Source organism: Ceratotherium simum, chromosome 35 (genome assembly GCF_057802395.1).
Source record: "Ceratotherium simum simum isolate JZ-2026a chromosome 35, ASM5780239v1, whole genome shotgun sequence".
NCBI classification, from domain to species: Eukaryota; Metazoa; Chordata; class Mammalia; order Perissodactyla; family Rhinocerotidae; genus Ceratotherium; species Ceratotherium simum.
The window spans coordinates 15371526-15386974 of record NC_141934.1 but is presented as its reverse complement, the minus strand read 5'-3'; the positions used below and the strand labels follow the sequence as shown (position 1 = coordinate 15386974).

The following is a 15449-nucleotide window of genomic DNA, read 5'->3' as shown; positions in this document are numbered from 1 at the left end:
ATGAAAATGAATTAAAAATGATATTTAATATATACATATACATGTGTGAGTATATATTCTGAAGGAATCTGTTAAACTAATTGACACCAGTTGTCTCTAAAGAATGCAATTGTAGGAACTTTCACTCTAGATGTCATACATTTTTGTAAAGTTGAAGATGTTACTGCAACTGTTTCATTTTTTATATTCTGAAAAAAACAAAAAAGGAAATAAAATTTTATGCAGTATTATCCAGTTCTGTACAAGAGAATATATGTTATATATTCAAGGTATATAAATATATATATAAATATATGTTATATATGTACAAGAGAATATATGTTATATATAAATATATATAAATATTCATTGCTTGTAACAAAAAAGTATAGGACAAAAATAACCTTCCAAATGTTTGTGGAGATACCTCTTGATGGAAATGATTTCTATATTTTTATTTCTATTTGTGCTTTTCTGTATGTATCAAATTGTCTGTAAATAGCGTGTACTACTTTTACAATTGTAATAAAACCCAATAAATTATTTCTAAAGTAAAACAATTGGAACCATCTGTTGTATTCTGGATTACATAAAGCTTCTAGTTGTTCTTTGCTGGCCTTCAGGAGGCAAGCAGGAAAGAGCCCTGGCCAAATATGATCTTGAGTCTAAGTACACAGCCTTGTAGGAGCTTATGTAACTTAAAGGCATGCTAAAGTCCAGGTGCTCCCTCATTTTGAGGATGTGCTTAGGGGTATTAACACCACTCTCTGAGTGCTACCACTCCTATGTGATTGTTGCCAGGAAAGACCAGAAAAAAAAAAAATGCTGTCGGAGGCAGTTGGGTAGTCTCCTAAGGAGAGAGAAGTGGAGTCAGCTCAGTGACCTAATAGGACTCTAGAAGGAAAACTGCTTGTAAATAGTAATGATTCAGCTTGTATTATGCAAAGTCTTGCAGAATGCAATCACTAAAGGGTTCATACCTAGCCTAGAAAATGTGCCCAGATGTGGGGATGTAGCAAGTACAGCCTTTCTGGATTAGAAGGAATACAGCTAAATTGCTAGGAGGCATTTATGATCATCCATGGAACCCCAAAGTTGAATTTTGTTTCTGTGATCCCAGGTACTAACCTTTGCAGGTTAGAACACAAATGAGGCCAGAATTTTGGCCTAATGCTTAAGGGGCCCATGAGCTCCATTCTCTGCTAAGGCCACCGTCCCTAGACAGGGACGCCCTCTTGAGCTTTTGCTCACCTAATTATTCAGTATCATCCAGTGCATGCTATAGTTTAGGCACTGTACAAGGCCCACAACATGTAGCAATACAACTCTGTCCTCCAAGTGTATATTCAAGTTGCTATTCAGTCACTTAGAGTACAGTTGTGATAAAGGTAAGCTGCTGTGAGACCACCTAATGCAGTCCCCCCCCCCCGAGCCCCAGTAGATGGTTGTATGTCATGGTTGCACATCCTTCTAGTTGCTGTATGTGGGACACAGCCTCAGCATAGCCAGAGAAGCGGTTCCTCGGTGCGCGCCCGGGATCCGAACCCGGGCCGCCAGCAGCGGAGCACGCGCACAACCGCTAAGCCACGGGGCTGGCCCCCACCTAATGCAGTCTTAGAGATTATAAAGAAGGCTTCCAGGAGGAGATGTTTAGGTTGAGCCCTGAAAGACCAGTAGGAGTTAACCACAGGGAAGAAGGGGAGGGCTTTCAGGCAAAGAGGACAGCATGAGCGATTGCCCAGAATGAAGAGAGCAAGGCAGGGGCCAGCCCAGTGGTGTAGAGCGCGAGCTCCGCTCCAGCAGCCCAGGCTTCGCAGGTTCACAGGTTCAGAGGTTCAGATCGCCGGCGCCGACCTGTGCACCACTCATCAAGCCATGGCCCATGCTGTGGCGGTGTCCCATGTATAAAGTAGAGGAAGATGGGCACAGATGTTAGCTCAGGGCTGATTTTCCTCATCAAAAAATAAAAAGAGAGAGCAAGGCAGACTGAGGACAAATCCCACCGCCCTACGGTATGGCTAGGGCAAGGAGTTGAAGTGGAGTAAAGAAGAGAGAAGGAGCTGGGGCTGGCAAGGCCTAGTAGACCATATTATGGAGTGTGGACTCTGCTGAAGGCAGTGAGTAGCCACTGAAGGGTTTTAAGGAGTTATGTTGTGATGAGACCTTCTCAGTAGGAAGTGGCAGCTGAGGGGATTAGAGATATAGAATAGGGGAGGAGACTGAGAGCTAATTTGACTAGAGAGTGTCTGCAAGATAGTAGGGGAAGGAAAAGGAGTGAGAGAGAGATACTGCAGCAGCTGCCATGATAGGGAAACTTGGGGAAAGAGGAGAGAGAATTAAGGGGCCAGTGTAAGAAGTATTGCTGTGTGATTGCAGAGTAAGCCTCCTCCTGTGACTTCATAGATTCCATCATTAAAAACTACATTATCCATTAATGATTTTAAAGTTGGATTCTTATTGTTCTGGGAAGATAGGACAGTGTGCTTAGATTAGCCTAAAGGTGAGTATAGGTGAGAACAGGGATAGCCCCAAATGGCCCATTGCCTAAAAGGTTACATGGGGAAGTAACACGGGAACGGGTGCAGGGAGACACCAGCTGGGAGACCACTGCAGTCATCCAAGCAAGAGATGCCAGTGGCCTGATGTAAGGTGATAGAGATAGATACTAAGGAGCTGAGAGATTCCAAGGAGATGAAATCATAGGACTTTGAGATAGATTGGAGGGGGGCTGAGGAAGGAGGAGGAGTCCAGGTTGATTCCCAGGTTTCTGGCTTGGGGGACTGGTCAGGCAGTGGTTATCATTTTGAGATGGGGAATAAAGCAGAAGGAACTGATCTGCAGGGAATGGACGATGATGAGGTATGTGTGGAGGATATAAGAAGGAAGGATAAAAAGTGTGATGGCTCTAGGCTCTCTGTGCCCTCTCCACTGAAAACAGAATTCCAGGTGCATGACCTAACGATGGTGATAGGCATTGGAGTCCTCAGATACATGGGATAGGACTGCCCTTCCTACAGGGAGAAGCTTTCACTTACAATATATGGGAACTCAATAAAATTCATCAGTCCTTATATCATGATAAGAATGACACCAATTGGCTTGTCTTCAGACTGAAAAGAAGACTTTGACCTTGGCAGACTGTTAAAAGAGTTAATGCATTTCCCACAGCAAGCCATTTACTCCCTACTAGCGAGTAGGGCAGTGCCCAATTAAAAAAACCCAAAAAACAAACAATTAACACTGGAGATAAAACATGCTGCCAACCTGCCCATCTGGTTTCCTCCCTTTCCCTATGACATCAGTCGCCTCTGGCATCCCAGCAAAATGCTTTCTTCTCTGTCAAGCTCAGTCATGATCTTTTCCCAGACCCTGGCCCTTGGGAGGAATGGGCAGAAGAGGAAGTGATGCGGGTGTAGACCATCAGTGGGAAAATGAGTCATCTTAGAGAAACTGGTCCAGGCTGGCAAGGAGAGCTGTGGGCTGGGTCCCCGTGGAATGTGTTCCCGGTCACAGCACCCTGGGAGCTTTCTCTCTGTCTTTCTTTGCCACTATATTTGTGTGATGGGGTAAAATAAAACATATTCTGGAGCTGAGCCATGCAGGGAGGGAGAATCAGGAGCAGAACTAGGAGGTTTGGAGAGAGTTTGGAAGCGGGGTGCAAAGAGCTTTAGGGAAGCAAGTGCCATGTGTGGGAGGATGAGAAGAGGAGAAAGATGGGAAAGATAATTCAAGGAGAGTTGCAGTGTGTTGTATTATTCCCCTTTGTTGTTTTCTTAAGAGACTGAAGAAAATCTTTAACATTGTTTTTCAATTATTTTTGGATAATGAACTGATGTTTCTTTGAATGTGGCCAGACAGGTAGTAACCCAAGGGTCTGGTTTTATATGAGGTACATTTAAAGCAGTGAGTGTACTGAATTTGTAGCAGCTTCATTGCTCAATTTTTGCCAACTTGTTATATGCTGACATGGAGTCCTCAAATAGCTTGGCATATCAGGGCTTCTTTTTCTTGCATCCGTGGGCTTCAGGGCTCAGTGAACCACTGCCTCCCTACCCAAGGCCCACCCTGACCCTGCAAAGTTGTAAAAGTAAAGTTGGATGGCACAATATTGTACATGAGCAGAAAGTCTTTATTCTGGGGAGAATATCCATGCAGTGCTGTCCAATAGAACTTTGTAGAATGATGGAAACGTCTTTATATCTGAGTTCAGTACAGTAGCGATTAGCTATATGTGGCTATTGAGAACTTGAAATGTGGCTACTGCAACTGAGAAACTGAATTTTTAATTGTATTATAATTAATTAATTTTAATCTTAATAGCCAAATGTGGCTAGTGGCTACCGTATACGGGATGGTGCAGTTTATCATTCTCAAAGGTGTGTAAACCACGCCCCCACCTCCCCGAAAAAAAGGTTAAGAACCACTGGGACCAGTTGCTTCCCTTTACAGCCCTGTTGTGATGGCACATAGTAGGTGCTTCATAAACACCTGTTGATTTTATTCACTAGTACTGAAAAAAGAATTACTCTAGCTCCAGAAAAGGGGAACTGAGGTACAAAATGTCAAATTGGCTCCTCAAGTTCACCGTTTTATTTTGTAAGCCCCAAATTCCCTACCCTCAACCCAGAACTTTTCCCTAAACATTTTCCACTCTGTCACATACCTTTGAAACTTATTTTACGGCAGAGTAAACCAGAAATACAAGCAAAGTGTTGCGAAATGATTAATGACAATGCTAGTAATGTTTTTTGATGCAGCAAGAGGATGCATTTATTTAATAGAATCCTAATGTGTTTTGGACTCAAACCAATTTTGTACTAAGCAGATTTTTAATGAACTGTGTCAATATAATTTGGTAATGGCACCTCAAAAGTAAAAACATTCCTTAAAGGTAAAAACACAAATATGGGAAATATCTGGAGATTTTTAAAAAGCGGAAAAAACGAACGGAGAGCCAAGAAGCTTGTAAGGCACACATCCCCCAGTGATAACACATGCACATGGACCGACCCCATGGCTTAGCGGTTAGGTGCGCACACTCCGCTACTGGCGGCCCTAGGCGCGCACCGACTCACCGCTTCTCCGGCCATGCTGAGGCCGCGTCCCACATACAGCAACTAGAAGGATGTGCAACTATGACATACAACTATCTACTGGGGCTTTGGGGGGAAAAAAAAGGAGGAGGATTGGCAATAGATGTTAGCTCAGAGCTGGTCTTCCTCAGCAAAAAGAGAAGGATTAGCATGGATGTTAGCTAAGGGCTGATCTTCCTCACAAAAAGAAAAAAAGAAAAAACACATGCACAGTGGCTGAACTTCCTTCTGTCTGGTTGAGAATGGCTCTCCCCCTCAGTCAGCACATGGGCAGGGCTTCTCTGAATGTCACATTGACAAACATTCCCTGGAGAGAGGCAGCTGGGGACCAGTTTCTTTTGTTATTCCATCCTTCTCACTGGCTGCCAGTTTGCCTTGTCATGGCACCCTCCTTGAAGATGCTTACAGGAGACCAGTTTTTTTTCCCTCATGGAATGCTTCAACTCCAGCTCTAAGACCCCAGGGTTGTGTACATGGCATCTGGGACATTGGTGACTTCCCCACTCCTTGCCCACTTGACATTTGTTCATTCATTCAACTGATATTTATTGAGCCACAGAACCACCTGGCTCTGTGCTGAGTGCCGGGGACACAATGGTGAACAAGACCCAAACTCTGCTGTCACACCATCCACAGACAACTAAAACGGCGATTACAATGAAATGACATATGTGCTATGAGAAATACAAGGTGCTCCTGCAGCTCTTAACTCAGACTGGAGTGAGGTGTTCAGGGAAGACTTCCTGGAGAGAGTGGCTTCTAAGCTGAGACCTGAAGAACCAGCTCTTGTTAGCCAGGTGAATGAGGAGAAGAAAAGCATTCCAGGCAGAAGGAAAAGCATGTGCTGGGAGGACAGAAAAGAGCTTGGTGCCTCAGGGGAGCTAAATAGTTCAGCACAGTTAAGGCATGAGGTAGGGGTGAGGGGTGTTCTTTCTCACTCCAGAGCCACAAGTGACTTAGGGTGAGATGCCGAAATGTAAATCAGAGCCTGGCAGAGTTAGATTATACATGTAAGTCCTAAGTACTTCAGCGGCTCAATGGAAATCAGTGTGAGTTGCCTTTACCATACAAATGTTGATTGTATATCCCTGATGAATAGGATGCTTGTAAAGAAGATGGGAGGTTCAGGATGAGGGGAGGGGAGAGGCTGAGGAGAGTATAGTCCCACAGTCTCTGAGAGGAGCTGTGAATAGCAAAAGGGTGCTTGTTTGCAAGACAGAAAGAGAGTAGAACAGGACCAAGCGAAAATCCAATGATCCCTCCGGGGCCTGAGGAAGAAGGAGCAGGGGGAGCTGTATTCAAGATGCTAGGATGTTTATTAATAATTACTATGATTCCAAAAAAAACTGGAAGCGACCTCAAGGTCCATCCAGCGAAGACTTGTTAAATAGGAAATGCATAGTTCTGAATACTATGCAGACACTCAAAAGACAAAGTCCTTACGTGCAGGTATGGAAAGATCTCCAAGATACCTATGGAATGTCTACTGTGTGCACCATGCTAGATGCTAAGTTCAGAGCAGTGTAGGAGACAGAGTGTCTGCCCACTGGGAGAAAGCCCCATCTCCACACCTTTATCTTGGCCCTTTATCTGCCTCCACCAGCCTCTCCTCATCTCCCGCTTCTCCTCTGCCAGCTTCTCTAGGATCTACTGTGTCTGAAGACTAGGGGTCTTTACAGGGGCTACTTATTCTCCTTGGAACATTGATTCTCTCTCCACCTCTGCCTCCCCAGTCTTTTGCCTGGCCAAGCCCTCCTTGGCCTTCAGGTTCCTGACTGAGTGAGTTGGTATTCAGTGGTGCCAAGAACTGTGTGACCCAAGTCTAGACCTTTCCTCCCAGTTTGTCCCTCTGAAAGGCCTAGTTGTCCCCTATTGCTCCTTTCATTCCCTCAGTATTTTTGCCAGTCTTTGTCTAAGCACATTCTAGAATCTTTTTATCAAGTTCTGTATGGCTTCTTGTTGGTATTTAATTGGAATAGTGTTAAATCTATAAATTTACATGGGGAAGTTATTTTTATTCTTTCTATATTTGGCCTTCCCATCCAGAAGCTTGGTATCACTTTCCATTTATTCACGTCTTTTTTTTCCCTCTTATTTGTGGCTTATAATTTTTATATTTATTGAAGTCTGTATATCTAGCACTGTGCTAATACCCAGTGACTTCCTGTGATGTCTTTTTTTGATACCACCTCTGACACCAAATGTGTTGTTTCTCCACACCAATTCTCCAACACTAACTGGGTGTCCAACAATTTGATTCTTTTTTTTTTTTAATTTTATTTATTCATTTATTTTTTTCCCCCAAAGCCCCAGTAGATAGCTGTATGTCATAGTTGCACATCCTTCAAGTTGCTGCATGTGGGACGCGGCCTCAGCATGGCCGGAGAAGCGGCACGTCGGTGCGCGCCGGGGACCCGAACCCGGGCCGCCAGCAGCGGAGCGCGCGCACCCAACCGCCAAGCCACGGGGCCGGCCCCAACAATTTGATTCTGATACTCCCCAGAGTTAGTACAGACTCCCACAGGTTAAGGGCTTAGTCCCACAAGACTTACTTCAGATGCCAGCTGCAAATAGGGTACCCAGTCTACCCACACTTCCTCCTGGCTGACTACAAATTTGGGGGTTCCTATAGACCGAATGTTTATATACCCCCAAAAATTCATATGTTGAAACCTGACCCCCAATGTGACAGTATTAGGAGGTGGGGCTTTGGGAGGTGATTCGGTCATGAGGGTAGAATCCTCATGAATGGGATCACGACCCTTACAAAAGAGGCCTCAGAGAACACCCTCGCCCCTTCCACCATGTCAGGACACAGGGAGAAGATGGCAATCTATGAACCAGGAAGTGCGCTCTCATCAGAACCTAACCATGCTGGCAGCTGATCTTGGACTTCCAGCCTCCAGAACTGTGGGGAATAAATTTCCATTGTTTATAAGCCATCTAGTCTATGGTATTCTGTCATAGCAGCCTGAACAGACTCAGAAAGGAGTCATGAGCATGGAGATGTTATTTAAAGTCATAAAAATGGAGACCATGAGTGCTCGCTTCGGCAGCACATATACTAAAATTGGAACGATACAGAGAAGATTAGCATGGCCCCTGCGCAAGGATGACACGCAAATTCGTGAAGCGTTCCATATTTTTTGCCTTTTTTTTTTTTTTTTTTGTGAGGAAGATTGTCACTGAGCTGAATCTGTGCGTATCTTCCTCTATTTTGTATGTGGGATGCCGCCACACATGACTTGATGAGGGGTGTGTAGGTCCACGCTTGGGATCCAAACCCATGAACCCTGGGCCACCGAAGCGGAGCGCATGAACTTGATCACTATGCCACCAGGCTAGCCCCACATGGCATTTTTTTAATGCAATAAAATTGTAATTTTGTTTTACTTGACTGTAAATTCTTTAAGTGCAAGAATTATGTCCTTTTATCTTTGTATCTCCAGTGTCTAGCACTGTGCCAGGAACATCTAAGCATTCAATAAATATTTGTTGAGTATTAAAAAAAAAAAAAAAAAAAAAATGGAGACCATGAGAAGTAGCCTGAAGTCTGAGGTCTGGGACACTCCTTCCTTAGAGGTCACAGAGAAGAGGTAGAACAAGTAGATGAAGCTGAGGAAGAGCAGCCAGTGAGATAGGAGGAGAACTTGCAGAGTCCTGGGGGTCCTGGAAGCCAAGTGAAGAAAGAGCTTTAGAGAGGAGGAGAGAAACGGTGACAAATACACCAATGAAGAGCGCTGAGAACTGGCCACTGGATTTAGCAGCATGGCAGTCACTGGTGACCTTGATAAGCTGTTTTGGTGGAATGGATTGAAGAGAGAATGGAAGGTGTCTTAGTCTGCTCAGGCTGCTATAACAAAACACCATATACTGGGTGGCTCGTAAACATCAGAAATTTATTTCTCACAGTTCTGAATCAGAAACAGTGAGTACAGACAACTCTTTGGAGGAGAGCTGAGATGGGGTGGTAGCTAGAGGAGAATGTATAGTCAAGGGAGGCATTTTGTAAAGATGGAGAATGTTGCAGCATGTTTGTACACTGATGGGAACAATTCAGTAGACAGGGGAAACTGATGATGCAGGAGAGGGAGAAGAGACAATCACAGGAGTAGGAGGAGATGGACTCAGCGCCAAGGAGAAGGGCTTAGATAGGAGCATGAATGGTTCATGCCTGGTAACTGGAGGGGAGGCAGAGTGTGTACATACAGAGGTGGGTGGGTGGGTAGAGGTGGTGGTGGGAATGTAGGGAAGTTCATTAAAAGAATGAAGTAGATCTATATGTCATGACATGAAAAATGCAGAATCATTCCATTTTGGTAAAAAGAAAGGAAAAAACTGTTACAGTATATGCATTTAAAAAAATCTAATTTTAACAGTTGTTATCTTTGAGTTGTAAGATTACCAGGAACTTTCTTTTCCAGATTCTAAATTTCTGCAGTGTTTGACTTTTCTATGATGAGTACCTATTACTTCTGAAAGTAGAATAAAACAAAGATTATTTTTAAGGGCCAGCCCTGTGGCTTGGTGGTTAAGTGCGCGCGCTGCAATGCTGGCGGCCTGGGTTCGGATCCCGGGTGCGCATCGAGGCACCACTTCTCTGTCCATCCTGAGGCCGAGTCCCACATGCCGCAACTAGAAGGATGTGCAGCTATGACATACAACTATCTGCTGGGGCTTTGGGGGGAAAAAATAAAATAAATAAAATCTTTAAAAAAAAAAAGATTATTTTTAACTTTGAAGGATGTTCATCAGAACAAAACATTGTTACAATACTGAAGAATTGGAAACAACCCAAGTGTCCAATGATTAGTCATTGTTTCAAAAAGTTATGGACTATTAAGAAGGTATTGAAAAATTATGTTGTAGAAGGCTTTTTAAAGACATGGAAGGGGCCGGCCCCATGGCTTAGCGGTTAAGTGCGCGCGCTCCGCTGGCGGCCGGGGTTCGGATCCCGGGCGCGCACCCACGCACTGCTTGTCCGGTCATGCTGAGGCAGCGTCCCACATACAGCAACTAGGATGTGCAACTATGACATACAACTACCTACTAGGGCTTTGGGGAGAAAAAGGGGGGAAAAAAAAAAGGAGGAGGATTGGCAATAGATGTTAGCTCAGGGCTGGTCTTCCTCAGCAAAAAGAGGAGGATTGGCAAGGATGTTAGCTCAGGGCTGATCTTCTTCACAAAAAATAAATAAATAAATAAAGACATGGAAAAGCAGGTAACAAAAAGGATATGCACAGTGTGATAGGTATCATATATATGGTATAGGTGTGTGTGTGTATATATATATATAGGTATCATATATATATATATATATACATATGCATAGAAAAAAGACGATGTATTTAGGGCAAAATATTAACAATGGTCTTCTCTGTACAGTTAATATTTCTAATTTATTCTTTATGTTCTTCTGTATCTTCTACTGTGTACGCATTATTTTTGTAATTTTTAATAAAAAATGAAAGGAAGGAAAACCAATTGGCTAAAAACTTCCCACACATAATGGCTGTGACATTGAGACTGAGAACAGCCTCAGCTGGCTGCACTAATTACATTATTTTACTTCATAGCCTGGTGGTAAAGGGCCGATAAATCCAGGAGGCTGATTTATATGAACTCAGATAGAAAATAGTCACAGAGAAGAGAGTCACAGAGGCTCTGGCCAGAACCGCCTGGCACTCCTGCTAATGAAACAATATCGTTGGAGCTTCTGGGGGGAAGTGGCTCCTGGAAGAAACAGATTTTCATCTCCAGCCTTAAACTCTGGCTTTGAGACCCCCAGATGACAAGTTTGGGGGTACCAAGCGTTCTGCTTTTACTGAGAGAGAACAATCCCCTTGCCCTGGGGAGAACTGGGCCTCTGCAAACATGTTTAAAATGGAGGAACTGAGAGACTGAGGCAAAGGGGCAACACTCAAGAACCTCCTTACTGGTGTCCCGGCTGCCACACCGGGCCCCCTTGGCCCACTCTCCTCAGTGACCCTCTGATCATCTGATTCCCACCTATGGCCTTTTACTACCACTGGAGGCCCCAGGATGAGTCCAAGTGTCTTAACCAGGCTCACAAGGCCCCGAAGGTCTGGCTGCTGCCCACCCCTCCAGTCTCATCTCTTCCACTCCCCCAGATCACTTCTCTGGAGCCAAGCTGGCCTTTCTTCAGCTTTCAACCTCCTTCCAGCCTTCAGGCCTCTGAGCATACTGTTCCTTCCACCTGAGAAGCTCCCTGAACTTCCCCTTTACCTAGGTTCCTGCTCCTTTAGATTGCTGCTCAAATGTGACTTCCCAGGAAAGCCTTCTCTGCCTCCCAGGCTAGGGCAGAGCCCCCATTAACAGCTCTCATACCAGCCTACCTTCTCTGTCATTGCATTTGTCACAACTGTAATCACATCATCATGTGCATCTTGTTCAAAGCCCACCTCTTCCACACACAAAATGTAAACTCCATTAGGACGGGAGCCATATCTGACTTTAATGTCCCTAGTGCCTAGACGGGGGCCTTGCACCAAGTAGGTACTCAATAAATATCTGTTGAAACAATGAATAAGTGACTAAGAGGCAGGGCAGGAACTCTCAATGTGTATCCTTTAAGTGGCCAAAGCACTTAGGCAGGAAAAATTCAATAAATGGAGTGTCTCTTGGGGAGGTGCCAAGGGACATAAATCTCTATACCTAGCACCTCGCTTAGGGCCTGGCCTATGGAAAAAGCTCAGAGAATGTTGCTAGCTGAATAGGCAATTACCTCTTCCATGTATACGTACTCCTCCCTTGGTGGTGATCTCATCCACTCCCATGGCTTTAAATGTCATCTATAAGCTGATGACTCCCCAAATTATAGCTCTAGCCCAGACATCTTCCCAGAACTCACATATCCAACTGCATATTTGACACCTCCACTTGGAATGTCTAATAGACATCATAAACTTAACATGGCCAAAACAATTTTTTGTTTCTGTTTTGACCAGCCTTTCTCAACCGAATCTATTCTTCTCATTGTTTAGGCCACAAGTCTTGGAGTCGTGCTTGACTCCTCTCTTTCTCCCACACCTTGCATTCAATTAATCAGCAAATCTGTCAGCTCCACCTTCAGAATATGTCCAGAATCCAACCACCTCTCATCCTACCTCTCCACGAGCCACAATCACCTCATGCCTAGACTGTTGCAACAGCCTCTACCTGGCCTCTCTGCTCCCACCCGCTTCCCCATACTCTATCCTCCACCCAGTATCCAGGTCATCAAGTCTTGCCTCAAATGGCACCTTTGCAGAGAGTCCTGCCTAGAAACTTCTATTCAAAACAAGATCCCCCGCCCTGTCACCCTTGGTTCTCTTATTCTACTTAATTTTTATCCATTGCACTTATCAGGGTCTGAGATATTTTTGCTTATTATCTTTCTTTTCCTGCTAGAATATAAATTCCATGAAGAAGGGACTTTGCCTGTTTTGTTCTCTTGTGCATCTCTAATAGGGTTCTTGTCACCAATTACTGTGCGTGAGGAAGAGGGGTTTTCCCTCACACCAACAACCAATGCTCCGGACATCAGCTGGGTATCCTACAGTTCAACTCAATTCTGACACTATCTACCTGGAGATAGCAGCAGATTCTATAGGTTAAGGGTTCAGTCCAACCAGACTGCCCACCCACCCCATTTCAGATGCCAGTCACAAGCCCAGGTGGTTGTTACCTGTGCTTCTGACCGACAGGCTATAAATTTTTTTTGTGTGTGTGAGGAAGATCAGCCCTGAGCTAACATCCATGCCAATCCTCCTGTTTTTTTTTTTGCTGAGGAAGACCAGCTCTGAGCTAACATCTATTGCCAATCCTCCGCCTTTTTTCCCCCAAAACCCCAGTAGATAGTTGTATGTCATAGTTGCGCATCCTTCTAGTTGCTGTATGTGGGACGCCAGGCACTTAACCGCTAAGCCACGGGGCCAGCCCCAGGTTCCCGTGACCTCCTCCTTGGGTTCAATTATTTTGCTAGAGCGACTCACAGGACTCAGAGAAACATTTTACTTACTAGATCACCAGTTTATTATGAAAGGATATAACTCAGGAACAGCCAGATGGAAGAGATGCATAGGGCAAGGTATGTGAAAAGGGCATGGAGCTTCCATGCCCTCTCCAAGCATGCCACTCTCCCCACATCTCCACATGTTCACCAACCTGGAAGCTCTCCAAACCCTGTCCTTTTGGGTTTTTATGAAGGCTTCAATACACAGACATGGTTGATTAAATCATTGGCTATTGGTGATTGAACTCAATCTCCAGCCCCTCTCCACTCTCTGGAGGTCAGGGATGAGACTGACAGTTCCAACCCTCTAATCACATGGTTGGCTCCACTGGCAACCAGCTCTCATCCTTAGGTGCTTTCCAAAAGTCACTTTATTAACATAAACCCAGTAGTGGTAGAAAGGGGCTTATTATGAGTAGCAAGACAGCCATTTCACTTTTATGGCTCTGAAGAGATTTCAGGAACTGAGGACCAGATACCAAATATTATGACAAAAGATGCTCCCATTGCTCTTATCCCTCAGGAAATTCCAAGGCTTTTGGGAGCTGTGTACCAGGAATCTGGACGAAGACCAAATATATATTTCTTACTATAAATCACGATATCACAATCCCCAGCACCTGGAACAGTGACTGACACCTAATTCTCTCTAAAACATCTCTCAGCAATCATGAATGAAGGTCTGAATGAACTCCTGAGTTCTAGAGAGTCAGGTTTACTCCTAGTCACTGGAAAAGGATGGAGATGCCAGAAATCAGATACCAACTACTTGTCCCTTTGTCTGGGGCCCTAGAATAATTGAGATTTAACCCAGGGCCACTTTGCATATAATTAAAGTGTGACACCGAGGTCACCTAGTTAGTCAAAGTGGATTCTTAGCTCCTAGAGCAAACCCAGGTCCTGCCTCTTAGTCCACACTGGAGGGAGCTTGTTCTGTAATTGTTGGACATACCATCCCTTCGTCTGTAAGTAGACCTGCCTGCTTTGTGTTCTTTACATAGGGCTGTGAGTTTGGGATCTGTGACATTCAGACTCAGTCCAGATATTTTAGGGCAGTGGCTCTCAACAGGGGGTGATTTCACCCTCCAGGGGACCTTTGGCTCTGTCTGCAGACATTTTTGGTTGACAACTGGGTGTGAGGTGCAATTGGCATCTAGTGGGTAAGAGGCTAGGGATGCTGTTAACATCCTCCAATGCACAGGATGACTCCTTACAACAAAAAACTTTCTGCTCCAAAAGGTTAGTGCCAAAGTTGAAAAATCCTGGTTTAGGGTAACATGAATGACAATAATGATCATTGCCTTTGCCGTGTGCCAAGTCCTGCACTACATACTTTATTTATTTATTTTTTTCCCCCAAAGCCCCAGTAGATAGTTGTATGTCATAGCTGCACATCCTTCTAGTTGCTGTATGTGGGACACGGCCTCAGCATGGCCAGAGAAGTGGTGCATCAGTGTGCGCCCGGGATCTGAACCCGGGCCGCCAGCAGTGGAGCGTGTGCACTTAACCGCTAAGCCATGGGGCCAGCCCCACACTACATACTTTATACGCACCATCTCAATCTCCAAATTGTCCCTGAGAAACAAGGACTATTGCAATCCTTATTTTGTTTATTTATTTATTTTTGTGTGTGTGTGTGAGAGGAAGATTAGCCCTGAGCTAACATCTGATACCAATCCTCCTCTTTTTTGCTGAGGAAGATTGGCCCTGAGCTAACATCTGTGCCCATCTTCCTCCACTTTATATGGGACACCGCCACAGCATGGCTTGACAAGTGGTGCGTTGGTGCGTGCCTGGGGTTCCGAAGCTGCGAACCCTGGGCTGCTGAAGCAGAGCGTGTGCACTTAACCGCTGCGCTGCAGGGCCCAGCCCCACAATCCTTATTTTACAAATGAGGAAACTGAGGCTCAGAGAAGTGGACTCACATACCTTAGTAGGGGCAGAGTCAGGATGCACACCTAGATCTGCCTGGCCTCAAAGTCCATACGTTTAGCCTCTGCTTTGGGTTGCTCCGCCCACTGATTGGGAGCTGAGGGGGGCCTACTAGGCCTCTCTGAATGTGCCTAAATTGATCTGCTGCTCCCATAGATAGGAGGCCAAGCAAGGAGCTTTCAGAGGTGTCTGTCTAGTCAGACGAGGCTTGGCTATGGTCCAGAGGGGAGATTTTTCTTCCTTGAGTTGTCCCAGCCTCTCTGGCCTCACTCTCCCTGCACTGCAGTACAGTACTTGGCTCCAAAGCTCAGTTCCCCCTGCCAACCCCAGGCTAGTGCCAGCCCTTCTCCATGGGGAGAAAGCTTCTGGATTCAGACCTAGGCCTTGTGCACACTCCCATGGAGCCCCTCCTTTCTGGGCACTGGTCCTTG

General features: G+C 45.1%; 1 non-coding gene across 1 annotated transcript; it reads left to right on the top strand.

Moving 5' to 3' along the window:
* The first annotated feature begins 8112 nt into the window (after nt 1–8112).
* LOC147912461 (U6 spliceosomal RNA) lies at nt 8113–8219 on the top strand. The gene has a single exon (XR_015549983.1). It is a non-coding gene; the product is annotated as a U6 spliceosomal RNA (small nuclear RNA).
* Nucleotides 8220–15449: the final 7230 nt, after the last annotated feature.